The sequence below is a fragment of the Acromyrmex echinatior genome, chromosome 18 (assembly GCF_024713525.1).
Source record: "Acromyrmex echinatior isolate Ae372 chromosome 18, ASM2471352v2, whole genome shotgun sequence".
In the NCBI taxonomy this organism is placed as follows: Eukaryota; Metazoa; Arthropoda; class Insecta; order Hymenoptera; family Formicidae; genus Acromyrmex; species Acromyrmex echinatior.
The window spans coordinates 6,604,859-6,622,353 of NC_141869.1; the positions used below are offsets into that span (position 1 = coordinate 6,604,859).

At 36.3% G+C, this 17,495-nt stretch overlaps 1 protein-coding gene and 1 long non-coding RNA gene across 34 annotated transcripts in view; one reads left to right on the forward strand and one right to left on the reverse strand.

The window, feature by feature from the left end:
• Positions 1–17,495, forward strand: part of pxb (putative Hedgehog signaling attenuator pxb) — a 647,697-nt gene that overhangs the window by 473,614 nt on the left and 156,588 nt on the right. The window lies entirely within an intron of this gene.
• The window catches only part of LOC105144806 (uncharacterized), a 450,557-nt gene that overhangs the window by 261,624 nt on the left and 171,438 nt on the right, over positions 1–17,495 (reverse strand). Inside the window, exon 6 of one of the 29 annotated variants that reach the window (XR_015548189.1) lies at positions 3,199–15,513. The exons of the other annotated variants lie outside the window; for them this stretch is intronic. This is a non-coding gene — a long non-coding RNA (uncharacterized LOC105144806). Of the gene's footprint in view, positions 1–3,198; positions 15,514–17,495 lie in introns of those variants that run through there. 29 annotated transcript variants of the gene reach the window in all.

Below are 17,495 nucleotides of genomic sequence, written 5' to 3' on the forward strand. Positions count from 1 at the left end.
CACGCGAAATCGCGAACTCGGGACGGACGTCGCAGTCGTTTTCCTAGCATTTTGTCGTTAATTCTTTCGGTTTTCATGGTGGCAGGCTTCTAGCTTTTACGGTAATTGCGGCAGGATTTGAACGTCGTCGTTTCAATGAGGAAAGATTTAGCTGATTGTTAGCATTGTTGTTAAAAATCTTGATCTTTTATGTTTTATACTGTTTTATATTTACACTTAAAAAAAGAGATTTTGTGTGCAAAAATAGTTACATTTTTCTCTTTTCTTTCTTATTTTGCATTTTTTATTGCAGAACTTTATTTTGTATATTGTATTTTAAAAGGTAATACAGGGCTGAATCGATTAAACTGAAACGATAACAGCTCGAAAAAAAGAATAAATTTATATCCGTGCACGATACCTATCGCGTTGTGTCGAACTTTTTTTTGAATATCTTCAGCAATATATGGCGAATAGCATATAAATTTTTTTGGTTTTAGATCAACAACAGTGCACACAGGGGCATCTATATGGAAATTTGTACTACAAATTACAACAGTTTCCACGGCATTTTCGTGAATACGGATGCACGTTTAACTTTGTTTTTGTGTTTTGTTGCGATGATGAAATCATTCGAGAAAATTAATATAATCTGCGTGTTGACGATTTAGCTGTCACGTTGAAAATTTTTTACGTTCTCTATATTCGAAAAGTGGAAAAACAAACATTTTATTCCGTAATAAAAATTGGAGCATAACTTTATTGTACACTGTAAAAAAAGTATGTAAAATTCATAAATAACATGTGTAAAAATTACACAATTTATAGCAGAAATATCTAAAATTGTATGTTTTTATAAAAATGAGTACTGTTACTTCTAATTGTGTAAATAAATTTTTATATTAAACAAAAAATTACAATAACTATTATATTTTTATATTTTTTACGTAAAATACAAATTTTTGTAATATATTTATAATATATTACAGTAATATTACACAACATGTCATATTTATATTTTTATGTTTCTATATAACGTAAGAAAAATAACATTCAAAAGAGAAAATTTTACGATAATTTAGCTTAAGAAAAATTGTCTGCGAATTTGTTAGCGATTTATTACGTCAATATTTCTATAAACTTAAATTGTAAATTTACTTTTGCAAATTGTTTAATTACTATATAATTAATAACTATATAAGGAAGATATTAAATTTATTTGTAACTTGTAGGTTTATTTTCAAGTGTATAAATATACACTTTTAATAGTGAAACCCAAAATTATCTACAATTGTTGTAATTTTGCATGTAATTTTTTGCAGTGTATTGTCGAGTACATTAATCGTGCCCATGTTCTTAAATAGATTGTTAAAGATATAATTCAAAACGTAGAAAAAATAGGATTATCACGCTGAAGTGTTGGATGTATTAGGTGTTGGAATTAATTCGTAGCGTTTTACAAGTGATGGGAAGTACTTTCATTAATGTATTTTTTAATGCTCATGTGAAATAAATAACATTCTTTCATTAAAAAACGCTACGAATTAATTCCAACACCTAATATAATAATAATAAAATTATTAACACGAGGGATTGTTTTTCCTCATGTTTGCCTATTTTATGGCAATTCTATATTTTTTTAATACAATTTCATTAGCAAGCATTCTTGCATTGTAATCTAGCGTAATGCCTAATGAATAAACATTCATGTATTACATCTAAAATAATCAGTGTAACGTAATCACATGACATTCTCGTGATATTTTTCTACATGTTTATCGCATTTTGCGCGAGTGTCTGGCAAAGTTACAAGCATCGTTCTCTAGCACGACTCACGCCGAAAGCGACCGTATTTACATGCAAAAAATGCATCTAAAAAGATTCCAACGCCCCTCTCGTCATCCTCGCAATAAAACAGCGATATAAATTACATATCCTATCTCGCGTTTCAAACGCCGCATCTCCCACCGTCGTTTTCGCTCAAGTTTTCATCTGCGATATAAAGCCGGTATATATATATATATATATATATATTTATATTTATATATATATATATATATATATATATATATATATATATATATATATATATATAGACGCATTTTTTTCTCCTCGCTTTGTACGCATTCATCGCGACCTCGCGGAATGTGTCCGTAAATCCGCCGGATGAAAATAATTACAGACGGTTTATGCAGTTAAAAAACCACTGACGCATACTTTAGCGATGGTTTCTTCGTATCGTTTGAAGTTAATTTTCCTCTCAGCGAAATTCAGCGGAGTTTTTTTTTTCCCCCGTCGGCAATTAAATACGGCGGATAATCGAGAGAGCTCCGGATCAAAATTTCATCGATAGAAAACTCACTTAGGATTAATAAAGAATTGTTCGATGCTTTCCCTTTATACGATACAAAGCTGATTTTACCTTCGCGAGAATCATGCGCGTATAATCGCGCATCGAGCTGTGTACGTGTCGCATGTTTCAAGCGATTCCGCGATATCCGTCATTAAAATCCGGTATCTGTCATTAAAGCGCAGTTGCCTCGTTAACGAAATTATCCAAGATGTCCCAATGGTGCGCGATATTCCGTGTAATTTCATTAACCATTCCATCCAACTAGGAGAGGCAGAGAGGGAGAGCCTCTCGGGCAGACCAGCGGCTCTAGCTGGTCGATGCCAACAATCGGCGGCTTTCCGATGCGCGATAAATAATCGCGACGTGTCGTCGCACTCGTCAGCCGTCACACGGAGTACATTTTGGCGTGACACAGCCGCATCATGTCGCGTGACACGCATCACGGCCGTGACATTCTCTCTCTCTCTCTCTCTCTCTTTCCTCCCTCACTCCATCCTCTCCCGCCTCCTCTCACTTTCTCTTCTCTCTTGTACCTGCTCTCTGTTTGCATCGACAGCATGCACCGACCGAACGACCACCATTGTTCCATGCCCTCGTACGTCGTCAAATCTTGTCAGCTTAATTATAGACAGACATCGTACGCGGGACGCTTGTCGTTAAGCCGTGCCATCTCGCGTGTTCCTGTACGCGTGGAATCACGCACCGTGCAATCTGCAATTGACACGGCTTTCAGGGGGCATCGGAATCGACTGATCCAAGTAGACCTCGACGGAAGCGTACTCGAGATCGACCTTCATTCAGCCGAGAAACGTAAAAACGCTCGGATGAGACCGGTCCACACGGAAGCTGACAACATTTACGTAGATCGCGAATCTTTTGGATTATATTTCCCGTAAAATATTTTCCCGAGATGATAATTTCATTTCTTGAATGAATGCGTTTCTTAATTAAGTAGTTTTTCCATTCATAAATTGTATTTCGAAAATTATATATAGTCCAAAGTGTCATGTAAAAAAGGTGTCACAAAAAAGAAAGATATTCTAACCATCTATACACTTTTTACGTAATTATCCTTTTCTGATGGTGCGATTTGAACTGACCGTGTGAGTTTCATTGGACTCATATACACGAAGACTGGAAGTGGGTGAAAAGAAAAGTTGATACGATCATAGAAAGATCCCGATACTATCGCGCAAAAAGTCATCCACGGTATTATTTTGCGAGCAGCGGAGAGAGAAGGGAATAGATGAGAATAACCGGGAGAGAACGAGATTATCAAGTTCAGTAGTTCGAGAACACCGATTCATGTTCCGGATCTCGAGTTTCCTCGAGGTCGCGCTAATTAACAGATTCCGAGTTGCCTCGAAGTGGCGCCCTTCATTGATACCAGCAGCCAGGCAAGAACAAAGCTGAGAAGAAAGTTTGTAGACTGTACCAAAGGACAAAGGCCTATCTTTAACCTTAAACGAAAAAAAAAAAGTCTCCGAAATTAATACAAATCCGACGTAGTAAATTAGTGCATTAACCAAATTGCAACGTTTTATAAGTAATTTATTTGTTTTTTTTTTTTTTTACATAAAAGAATATTTTTACGCTGAATAATATTAATCTTTTCTCTCTCTCTCTCTCTCTTCCTCTTTTGAAACTCTCGCCATTTCATAAAATTTATTCGACGTCATATTCGATTCACAGTCGAGTTCTGGAATGGTTCAGTCTCGTATACACCTGAAGATTGATGACACGCACAAATCCTTTTTTTCATCTGACAACCTCAATTATTGTGTAATATTTTATTGCTGTTGCTTTGAATCTTTAACGTGAAATCTGGTATATTGCTGCGGAGAGATTTGCAGGCGAGGGGATTAATCGTACTTTATGAACACTGCACATTGGAACAACTGTCGCGCGCATTCGGTACGATCCACCGTGCCACATTCCGACGCTATTTATTCATATGCTGCAAATAAAACACGATAGCGATTGACCGACGCGCGCGCGCGCGTCAAATTTTGTATGATGAAGATGAAAAGTGACGACAGCTAATTTCATGATTCCCTGATTAATCCCCCCGTCAAAATCCATCCGTGTGATGGACAGCTATAGTATATCGGTGACACAGAGAAAAAAGTTTCGAGAAATATGATACGCATGTTCCATCACATTCGATGAATATGATTTATACTCTACTCCGTGCATCGTTAGTTCTAATGTTGAACGACGAAATTAATACGACTGTTACAAAAAAAAAAGAGAGATGCGCTCAACTCATACTTGAAATTTTATTACCAACTTTTCTTCTAATTATTATTTACATTTATAATGTCGAGATGCTGCTGGATGTTATCGCAACTTGAAGCTTATCATTATATTTGGTGACGGAATGCTTAACATCAGAAAGGATTTCGTGTAATGTTTCCCGACACGGCGGGGGATTAAAATATTAAACGCCGGCAACACGAGGAGACAGTTTTCAACGTTGTCGTGCTGGTACGTGTCGTCGTACGACAGAGGAGAATTTGCCGACGGCAAAAATAGCCCGAGTACGGCCGAGAGGGATAGATCGGTGTGAAGAAAGCGCCGGTGATGGCGATGGAAACTGGAGCGAGGAAGTGAGAGGAAGAAGCTCGATCGCGCGTAATAACGAGCACGATGGGAACGAAGACCAGACACACGCGAGAAAGCTATTGATGGAGATAGATGGTAGATTAGCTTTGATTTGTTACACGTCTCATCGTTATAACATAGAAGAGAAGCTTAGAAGAGGAGCGGAGAATAAATAATTTAATACAGAAATTATTGAAATATGTTAATGATAAAAGTAATCGGACTAATTGTTTTCGAGGGAAACTTATATGGAAAGAATGATTTTGCTTAAATATCTGAAAGTATAGATATAATTTTGTTGAGGATCATTAAGACAATTATTGAGTAATAAATATTATTAGTAGGAAATTCAAATATAATGAGAAATAATGCTGCAAAAAGTTTTGATAATCTAGCAATCAGTTCTTTGAGCGTTTCCTACGTAATAATTGAAAATTATTTTCAGTTCTGTATGTAGCTAAATTTTTAGATATTTAAACGAAATCCTTCCTTCAGTGTACATTTCTGTTAAACACAATTTATCCGATTACTTTTTAATCATCGTTAACGCTTGAACAATTTTTTAATTGTATTATTTATTTCCCACTTCTCTTCTGTCACTTCTTTTTAGACACTTCAAAATCGTCCTTTCATCGTGTAACAAAATGTTATGAGATGTTCATAGAGTCGTATGTAATTTTTATGCCGACGAGAAAATGTTTAAACTGAGTTAAGTAACGAATTTATATTCTTGGATAAAACCTAATCTACGCTGAGATCTGGAACTGGAAGATGTGTGTGAGTCTTAAACTGTTAATCCATGAATCTGGTAAGACGCTTTGTTGAACAGACACGAGACTGTGTCTTTCGAGAGGGTATCACTGGAGATGAGGGAGTAGCGAGAGAGATACCGGACCAGTTTGCGCGTGGACAGAGAAACGTTTAAATTGCATGGAAAAGGACGGGTATCGTGTTGTATACGCGACACGCTCTGATGTGGCTGCGACAGCTGGACGGCTCCCGTCTTCTGGTTTCTGAACGCCACATCCTCGTTCTCTGTACAGGGTGTTACCGGACGATTGTATAACGAGAATATTTCTTGTTGACAGTATCCGGAGTTTTCACTGATGAGAACTACAATAAGTTAATTTGAGAGGCACTGGAATCCGTTTTAAGTAAGAATTTGCAAATTTTAATTCATGTTCTATTGTAAATATATTTTATTCCGACAGTTTAAAGATTCATTTAAATATTTATCTGAGGATCTAAATACTCCAATATAGAGACATTAATCTTCAAAGATTTAACACACGGGACCCCGTAAATTTTATGGATTTAAAATTAAAAAGTTTTTTTTATTTATATTTTAATTACACTTAATTTTGTATTTCTCGTTTTTTTCCTTCCATTTAATCCTCGATTCTGAGCCCTCAATAATTTCCCACGAATGAATCCTCTTTTTAAATCAACGCTGAAAACGAGGCTGAAATCCGTCCAAAAATATATCGCCGACAAAAATATGCGTATTTTTAGAGCACCCCGTATAGATCGCTTTGCTTCTCTCGGTTGTGCCGCGTGTTCCGCGAGCAGGCTAAAACACAATCGTTTGTATCAGTGAACTCGTAACTGTCTGCCTCCGTCGTAGTGATTTACGTACTACCGTGTTATAGATATGGAAGGCAGGAGGGAGAGAAAGAGCGCCAGCACGTGGTCGCCTTCGGCTTAACAGCGACTTAATCTTATTTCCCGTCCAGCATCGTGCCGAGAGTGGGCGATGCAACGACGTCGCTTCGCGATTACGCGGTGACACCGATTGTCGAGCAAAGCTGAAATCAAGTTTCCTACAAATCAAGCTCGTTCGAGGCACCGTCAGTCGTGTCTTAAACTTAGGAATACTGCAAGGAAAGTACAGTGTTGCTAAAGTATCTAAAAATTTAGATAGTTTTTACTTTTTCTATGGAAAAAACGAGTTTTACGAAATATCTAAAAACTTGGCTAGATACAGATTCGAAAATAATTTTGTTATATTATTATAATAATTATGTAAAACGATCGAGCTTGCTAAAAAGTCAAAACTTTTTGCTACTTTTTGCACTATTTATTATATTTAAGCGTCCTACATAATTATTTTGATTGTTTAACAAGATTATTTTTAGATCTGTATCTAGCGAAATTTTTAGATATTTCGTAAAAATCGTTTTTTCCATAGAAAAAAATAAAAACAGTACGTTACAGTTGAAATCGAATATACAATAGAATTTGTGACGAAAAATAAAAGTTTTATTCTCTCATTGATCAAAACTATAAATGCTTTTATACTTTGTTACAGAAATGATAATAGTGAATTGAAAAGAGTAGGTACATATATAAATGATATAAATTGAAATTGAAAGATAGAAGTGTATCGCTCGTGCAGAATACATCAACAAACCTGCATTTCAAGAAAGAAAAATGAAAATTGGAAACTTAAGAACGCATCTTAAACGCTCGTAACTCGTCCTTTGATGCAAAAGAAAAAGTGCAAAGTAACAAAACTGAGAGGAAAATGATTCATGCGAAACTCTTTATCTTTTATATATAAGAACGCTTATGTAAGCACTTCTTTGTATTATGTTAAAATATTTCTTTGACACACTTATATAAATAACGATAAAATATTCAATTCGAAAAATATGATGAAGAAATAGCTCTATTTAAGTTGAGTACAACCTGAGTCGTAAGAGTAGAGTGGATTAAACGAGTTCTCATTGAGTTGCAAAATTATCCGTATATCGTCCGGCGTTCATGCTTGTGGTTCATAAATCTACTTTGAGCACGGTGAGATGCGCTCATAATTTCGTTCCAGGAACGACGTCGTTGTCGTCGTCGTCGTCGTCGTCGTCGTCGTCGTCGTCGTCTCGCGAAAAGAGACATCTCATGGTTCCAACACCGTCACGGTTCCCGAGCCGGCAAACTCTTCGCCGACGGCAAACCTCGTTGCTTAACAGAGACGTCTCGATTCGCCTGGCGAAACCGTGAAAATCGCCGTACGTGCTCGTGAGACGACAAAAAGAAACGACGAGAGAGCGACTTGTGCTCCGAGGCAATGTTGCCTCAGTCGGATGAGTTGTGCGTTTCAATTCGCGAAACTTTACTCCGCGAGCAGATTCGTCGGAGGAGCCTCGGGTTAATCAAAATAACCTCGATGAGATTTCGCAACTCATCACGTGATTTAAAACCTTGCCAGAGACCTTTTATTTGTCTTGCATTACTGCGAAAAATTGAATTTTTTCTTATTCGCATAAATATGTATAATACAATATGAAATATATAGATTTGTTTTTTTTTATTCCTACACTATAGACTGTACTCTCTCGTTTTCGTCAAATATCAAACATAAAAGCCCATCTCACTTTAAGTTCCAAAAGTATGCATTATAATACACTTCGGCTACAGAAAACAGATCTAATATGAATAAAATTTAACGTTTGATTCATCGCCTCATTTAGAATCTCCGAAATTTTTAGAATTTTTTTACCTCTCAGATGATGTGCCATTTTTATACGGAACTTTCGAATTCCATCGGTGCAACAGCCTCGATTCTCCGCGATTAATAACCACTCTGTACTAATTATAGCCCCTCCGAAAGCGTTGACCATATTACACGCTTGCCGAACGAGTCGACGTCCTGGTAGACACGCCAAGGAACATCCGTCGCTGCAACGTCGACACTAAACGGACGTAACGTTGATTTATGAACGCGCTCGCGACTTCACTCGTACAATCTAATCGCGACGATTTTCGGCCCACCGGTAAGGGCTTCGACGACGATGCGATACTCTGAAGATCTGTGAGGAAACGAGAAGGAGACTCCCGGCGTGACTCCCGAGACGGAATCATTAATCCTTCTAATTGCCACTCTAGAGTCACGCCGCAAAGCGAGCGCGTTTTTCTTCTGGATTCCGCTCTTCTCCTCCGTCTCTCCCCCCGTTTCTCTCACATCGAATCTTCTTCAGCCCCCTGGAATTCGAGCTTGAGCTTTTCTTCAACATCGCATTGCTTCTTGCGTTGCTTTTCGGTCGAGGGAACGCGAGTCGAGCCGTGAGACGAACGAATTGACGACGATTGTCGGGGACCGAAGATAAACCATGTCTTCTTCAGGGTCCAGGGGGAGGCTGGAGAGAGGGGAGAAAATTGAGAGCAAACTTGCACCGGAAAAAGGAACCAGGCGTCTGGCTGCGACTCGGTAACACACACTCGGTCGACAGATGTAGGATTGTTTATTTGATTAGCGGAATCATTAATCAAGAGAACTGCGACCTACCCTGAAGAGAAACGCGTTCGATCGTCGTTGTTCCTCGTTTACGAAATGAAGATGAACGCACCGGTGCCGATTAGGGTGCGTTGCTCGACACAGTTATCGATCGAACGGTAGTAATAAGGATATGTTGCAAGGATCTAATACGGGATAAATTTAGGCTAGTTTAGGTATTGTTATTTGCCAAAAAGTAAGATATATATTCATGCGTTAAATCTTTTATATACTTGTTTCCACCAATGCAGATTAATTTTAATTTTGATCCTACTTACCTTTCATCTTTTTCTAATTCTTAGAACTAGATAGAAAAAGATGAAGAGTAAATTGAATGTAATAAAAACATTTTATTTGTGTGTTGTAAACAGTCCACTCAATTTTTTGTATTGGATTTTTAACACATTTTGTTAATTAAATATTATGCTGTTTAAATATTTTTTGTGTTAAATTGTTATTCAACATTTCTTAGTGTCAAAGTAATACAATTTATGAGTAAATGAATGAATAATATAAAAATAATGTGTTTCAAATTTTAAGATGAATGAATAAAATAATTTAATACACATAAATTAATTTTATTGAAACAAAAATATGCTTCCATATTTGTTTAGAAATTGTGTTAGTATTACTCTTTTGTTTATTTTTTAAATAATATCTATGTTACCTTTTAACATATTCATCTTATGTTAAATTAACACATAAATTTGAGTGGACTGTTTAGGACACCTGAAATGTGTTACATTTAACATAAATTTTAGAATGTATATTAACTCTAATCTTCATTCAACTCTTCATTTTTTTTTATTCTTAGAACTAGAAAAAGGTGAAGAACAAGTTGAACCGAGATTAAAATTAATCTTCATTGAGAGAAACTATCATATATGTGCGTTACATAATCATATGATTAGGCAAGAAATAATCCGAAAAATCAAGAAGTCTGAAGAGGTAACATCGGAGAGACCGTATCGTGTAAACTTATTAAATCAAGGATTTGATCAAGATTCATAAATTCAAGATTCCAAAAGATTAACATTCTGCTATTTGAGATCACAAAAATTCATCGAAGAGATCATAGAACGATCCATAAATTTTTCAACTCAAGAATCCCGTATTCGGAAGACATATGGTTACAAAAATATCCAGAGTGTTAAATATTTATATTTTGCTGAAATTCCAGTGGAACAACGATGTACACATAGAACGGAAGATTTACGTTCCCAAAACTGCAACTGGAGTAAACGGAGAGGAGGTGACGTGCGTTTCTCCTTTTCTCGCTTCTCCACGTTTCTTTCCACCTCCCGAGGACAAACAACGAACGAAGCGCGTAGAGCAGAATGAAAATTTGACTAAAGAGGACGAAATTCGTGATCGATTTCTGCCCGTGAGAATAATCCCCGATCATCAGTCAAACGCGTCGAGCGTATCGTTACTGTCGGCACACGCGATGTGTCGCGCGCGACTGATTGTGAGTCGCGTTTCCTCTCGGCGAGGATCGGCGCAGGCGAGGTCGACGATTCTCTATGGCGTGGACTCCGTGATTTATCTATTTGTCCCGCGAAAACACAAGCAGAAATGTCAAACGCGACGGTACGCGCGTGGTCCGCCTGGCAAACGACAGCGTGCATATCCGCGCGACCTGGATTCTCGGAGCTGGCCACCAACATTCGACCGCAACAGATTCAAATTCCCGAATCCGAAAGCGGATCTGCGGACGATATCTGCGCGTGATACGCTCGTCGCTTTCGCTCCCGCGTGACTGCCGCGATCATGGCGCGACTTTTCGCGGTGGAGCATGAGCCGCAGACTACTCGCAATTTTCAATCAAAGCGAAGTCACAAGATACGCTCGCGGCATTGTGGTTGAACGTATTGGGGTATCAACATTTCGTATTTAATACTGAGACACAAAATTCGGGCATGGTAGTGTTTTAGCTAACTTTAATTCGTGTTAATTTCATATCGATAATCTAGAATGGCGATATTGAATGAAACATGTGTGAATTCTATTTATTTGTGAATGATCTTCATTCAAACACAGTAAAAAATATTTCGTATTTGTGTTGGAAACGATTCACTTAAGTCCTAAGTTAAAACTTGATGTTGAATTTGTTCTTAACATATTCGAGTATATATTAATGTTAAACTGATATTCAATATTTCTAATATTTCTCAGTATCAAAGTAATATAATTTATGAGTACCTAAATTGAATAAATAACATAAAAATAATCTCGTTTAAAACGTAAATTCTAAGACGAATGAATAAAATATGGGTTAATTTAACATATCATAAATGTTAATTTTATTTTTAAAAAAATATGCTTCTATGGTTTGTTCACAAACATATCATTATTATTATTATATTTTTTTGTGTTTATTTGTTTAAATAATATTTTATTTTCTAACACATTCATCTTGTATTAAATTAACACATAAATTTGACTGATCTGTTTAGGACACGTAATGTGTTAAATTTAACATAAATTCTCCAACGATATAATACATGTTTTGTATAATAATTAGATATTATTTTATCATATTTTGATAGATAAAATATCTTACACGCATTGGCTTACGCTTCCAGCTCTGCGGTTGATCATGAATTGATCGGAATATTAACATTTCGCATTTAATGTTGAGACACAAAATTCATTTGATATTATTATACAATATTTTAGTTAGTTTTGATTCGTATTAACTTCGTATCGATAATCTAGAATGGTGATATCGAGTGAAACACGAATCCTGTTTACTTGCGAGTGATCTCCAATAATTTTGTATAATAATTAGATATTATTTTATTATATTATTCTAGTAGAGAGAGAAAATAACTGCACATGTGGGCAGAACGTGGCTTTCATCGATAAATGAGCCGCTTGTATTTCTGAAATTCTATAGTAGATATATGTAACGTATATGCACGTTAATATCATTATAAACACATTCAGAATACAGGCGCTGCATAAAAGAAAAAATTATATTTCTTATTTGAGTTACATGGATAATTCACAAATTCAAATTTAAATTAATATAAAAATAAAAATAATTTTATGTGTGGCTCCAAGAATAAATCAACTACAAGTAATATGTAGCCTATGTATGAATCTTCGCGATTGTTGGTGCGTAAATAAGATATCCATGAAGCAATAAAAGAGGACGTGCATTCTACTTGGCGCTCACAACACTTGTAAGTGTTATTTGTCCTTGTTTAATATTTGATAAACAAGAATAAAATGATTCCATGAGTGTTGCGAGTGTTAAGTGGACTACACTTAATACAATTCACAAACAGTTGGAATGTACTTAACCAACGAAGTTAAATGCGAAACGTTTCCGATTCTCTGAATATGAAGTCTCCTCAGTGTAGAAAAGTATTATACATGAAAGCTAAAGGATATCGGATATAAGTACCCTGCTTCATACATAGATAAAAAAAAATAGGAGATAAAAGGCAAGAGGAAGGGTAGAAAGAGAGCTCATGTATCAAAATGATGAATAAAATTGAAATAAATTAGAATCCAGAAATTTTAGTATTACCTTGCAAATTAAATTTAAATCATCTCATTAAATATACTTGTGTTCGAAAGATATCTGTAATTCTGTCTTTATGTTTCGTATATTTTTAACAGCAACGAAACATAGTTTGCATGGAAATAAAATTTAATACACCCTAGTTCTCGACGAGCATTCGATACGATCAATTCGCGTTAAAAGATAGATGTAACGAGTGTACGCGAAATGGAAAATACTTCTACAATACGCGGCCGCAGAATGCCGTTGGAATTACCAAACCGCCGTTAATAACTGCGGCAGTGTGCGGCTGTTACCCGGAAGATGGACGAACGATTCTCCTCGTCATCCGACGGGTTATTACGGCAGTTTACGCGCGCCAATGATCTCGCGACGCAGATAAAGTCCGACGTCCATGATTGGGGGAACGCTGATTGCCTTTTCGGTGGTCATTCGCGGAAATTTAACGGGATTGCCGATGGTCCAGATCGATGTGCATCGAGTTTATTTGCGTATAGTAACGAATATACAGGCATGTTTTTATTAAATACAATATGACATACAGATAAATCATCTTCCCTTCCCTTTAATAATAGATGATCTCGACAAAATTGAAATTGGTTTCTTTGCGACGAAGATCGTTGGGCTGGATGATTCAGCGTTATTGAAATTGAGAGAAAAAAAGGATCTTATTACTAATATTATGCGTCAATTTGAAGTCACATGGTTTAGTAAATTATCGTTGTTACACTTCAAGTCTGAAAATTATAATGATGGATATATGTTTTTTTAAACATATTTTCTTAAAAATCTATGTTTTTTAGAAAAATAATATCTTGTACATATCTATATAAATTATAATTATACGATTTTATATAAAATCGCGAAACAATTTATTCACAATTTATATATTTTAATTCATGAATTTAGTTTATTTAGTCATTTCGAAATTCGCAAACATATACAAATTATTCACAGTAAACTGTCAACACACGGCGTAATTTCACAGATTAGAATTTTCCTCGTTTTCCGAATTAATAACGTTTACCTAATAAAATCATGCTTTTTAATTAAAATTAAACGAGATCTAACAATAAGTTTAACGATATCTAACGTATATTAAATGACAGGATTTCGATCACTCGACTGCGAGGTCTGGATTCGTCAGGCTATTTACGCTTCCGAACATCGTGCTCGGAATTCCAAAGATCGCGCGTGTCGCCAAGAAACGGATCATCTCGGCAGTTACAAGCGTGTTCCGGGCCCGAAGACGACGAGCTCGTCAGCGGACAGGTATTTCGGGCTGCTGCATAATTGAACAAGACATTCACCGGAGCACTCTACATTTGCCTGATTGGGTTCAACCGCATTACTTTAAGATCTCGTCGCTAATCCTGAAAGAAACTTTCTTTCCAGATTTTCGCACCCATGTTCTTTAATGAAATTGTTCCTTTGGCACTATTACAGCGATTAAATAATTTCGAGTTTTCGAAAGAATAAATTACACGTCGATTATTATATTGTATACATATATATATTGTTAAAATTAATTTAAGTCGCCACCGTTCCTACTAAATATATCATATTTTATATTGTATTAAGTTTAATCATTATTTTAGTATAAAATAACGATATATTTAGTAGAAGCATTTAAATTTGACATTATAAATTTAATAATGTACACTCAGAGAAACAGATATACTAGTGGTAGCAACTATAAAAGTGACAGTTATACAAGTTTTATATGTAGAATTAATGCATATAGTTGAATAAACTATTTTATAATTATTGTAACTATTAAATAGTTTATTTAATTATGTACATTAGTTCATTCAACTATATACACTGATTCTGTTTATTAAACTTGAGTAATTGTCACCTTTATAATTGCTGACACTATGCTTTTTTCTGGGTATACAATCTACATAATTTAAAGATGTAAATGTTGCAACATTAAGATAATTATAATCGTATGATACGCAATTTTGCGAAATTCTAGATTTTTCGAATTTTTAGACACCAGTCTTAAATGTCGGGCGTATTGAAGTTTCTTTTGAGTATTCTAGCCGCAGGCTTATAATCGTTGGCATTAAATCATAGATCGGTGTGGAATCATAAATCCAGTTTGAAACATAAATCAGAAAGGTAAAACTTTTGTACTCTTTGTATTGCAAAAATCCATTCATTTTAAGATTCTGAGACCTCGAATTTTTTAATTTCGAAAAATCGCGAATTTCCGGTCGTTTGGTCTTTCGCGTACAAGGACGATCCTCGAGTGGGATTCGGGAAAAATATCCATGTACAGAACTGTGTGTTGTGCAAAACTGCGTAGAGAAGCAGCGGGAAGCGGAAAAGAAAGAAAAGAAAAAAAAAAGAAACCAGCCGCGGACCAGACACAAAGAGCCGTTGCGTCGGTAGTTAACGAGTCGTCCAGTGCCTTTCCTTAGCTTTCGGGTACGCGCGAAAGCTCGAGCTCTCGCGAGCGTTTTTCCTCTAAGACTCGACAAGCAAGTCCTCTTCCTCCTCCTTCCTCTCCCCCTCCCCCCTCGTGCAAGTAGCGAATCGGCAGGAAGAGAGGATACGAGGGCGAGGATAGAACGGACCGTGGCGGGAAGGAGCGGCTCGGTTCTGAGTCTGGGGCTTATATATCTGCCGGAACTAATTGTCCCATAATTCACTCTGTCCGGCGGCAACGTTGCTCGTCCGCTTATCCGCGACCGTTTCTTCTTCCTCTTCGGCTTCGTCGTCGTTCCCCGCCGACCGTCGCTTGGCGTCTACTTCGCGTTTTGTTGCAGACTCGAGAAAAAAAAAAAGATACGCACGATCAATATGAATATTTATTCAATACTCGTCGATATCCTCCAACGTTTGGAGGATATCTCAAAACTATAGATCTATTTTCTGTAGCTAGTATAAATTTTTAGAACTTAAAGTGAGATAGATGTACGTTTGATATTTCGTGAAAGCGAGAAAGAGAATTTTAGTACAGTCTAGTAGAAATAAAAAAACAGACCTATTGTGTCTTGAGACGGTTCTTTATCTTTAATTTCTTCAGGTCATCATGTAAGGTCATCAATAATTGTACATGATAGATACACTTTAGAAAAAAAGTTTTACTTAGAAACTAAATTAGATACATAATTATGTTAGTTTTCAACGTGCGGAGTTGTTTCTTTTAAACAAATGTAAAATACTTCTCTTAAATTTCCGGAATATTTTGACACTGAAAGTAGCTTTCAAGAGATTATCCGTTTATAAAAGCCCACTAGACTTGAAGAGTTTACTAAGCCAGTCTGGTCAGTGTCAGTAGTTACGGTAATTACTCTGAAGGCCTTCACACGAAAGCCTCCACCAGCGATTATATTTCGCATTACATTTGAAATCTCCAACGCTGCAGCTTATCTGTACAATGTGGTAAGTGAGAACATATCACATACGAAAATTATTAAGCTCTTCATTCTATTACATCCAAAATCCGCGATATAAACGTATCTACCTAATCCGGAAGCGCAGTCGTCACTCCAGTAAAGGAGGGATGGATTATACGATCTAGGACGACTGAACTTCGTCGCACAGGATGGATGAAGTCCGCGACATACTTCGCGAAGCGAACGATTAACCCCGATGATGCATTCACTCGTTAGCCTTCATTGGTGCTTCTTATCGTCGACCGATCGACGGAGTTCCCGTGACTTTTTGCGAGAAGCCACTGGCGACGCTTCGGTTTTGCGAGATCGCGTTGGACTTCCTGAACGTTAATGCACTTTGCGTTCAGGCAGTGGCATACGCGGTTCCTGTCGATCCCGAACTTTTGGAGCACTTTTCGTCCTCCAAATGGTTTCGGATTTTTTATCGCTCGCTTTCTCACATTTTTCTTCTATGAAACCGGCGTACTACGAAGTCGTCACGTTTAAATTAAGCTTATTGATTTGAGAGTCTATCGAAATTCTAAATTACTTTCTGTTTCATTTAATATAATAGTTTGTTAATGTATTAATAATTAATTTTTTTATTTCTTGCATTTCTTAATTTTTCTTTACACGTGATTGTATTATGTAAATATCGATGAACTGGATCTTGAAATAGAGAGAAATGACGATATGTTCAGATGAAACTATTTCATTTATCTCTTAATAGAAAGATGTATAAAAAGTAACTTTATTCATTATTTCGTATTGTTTTTTATAAATAAAATTGTAAAATTATACACGTTAAATGAATTACTTAACTTAAATAATTTTTTAATGGATAAATACTACAAAGTTAGTACGATAACTGTACAGTTTGGCAAATTTTTAGTTTATCGAATAACAGTGAGAGCAATTTAGGGTACCAGATGTATTTCTACACATTTCACAAGTTACAAAATTGAATTTACTGATGCAAACGGCTGATATAAGCGGCCGATACACTGAATGCGAAAGTTTAAATAATGTTTTCGGTTGGTGAAATAGCATCATCCCATTGGAGCCTCGGGAGTTATTTTCGTTCGCTTTCAAGCTGACGCGACGAGCGTTATTACATCCACGAACGCGGCAAGCAACGTGTTCCGACAGAGCAACGAAAATCCAATTCATGAATTCGCGCTTCCGGCGATCACGGGAGTACCAAGAGATTGACGATACTAAGCGTAAATAAGATGCGTGTAACGCACGATTAAATCTACCAGCATTCTCTGTGCAGTGCACTTCCTCTTCGAAACTTGTCTATAAAAATCAATTGACTGGGATTCTTTAAAGTTCTACTTTTATTATTATTTTCGTTCTCTGTTAGATTTC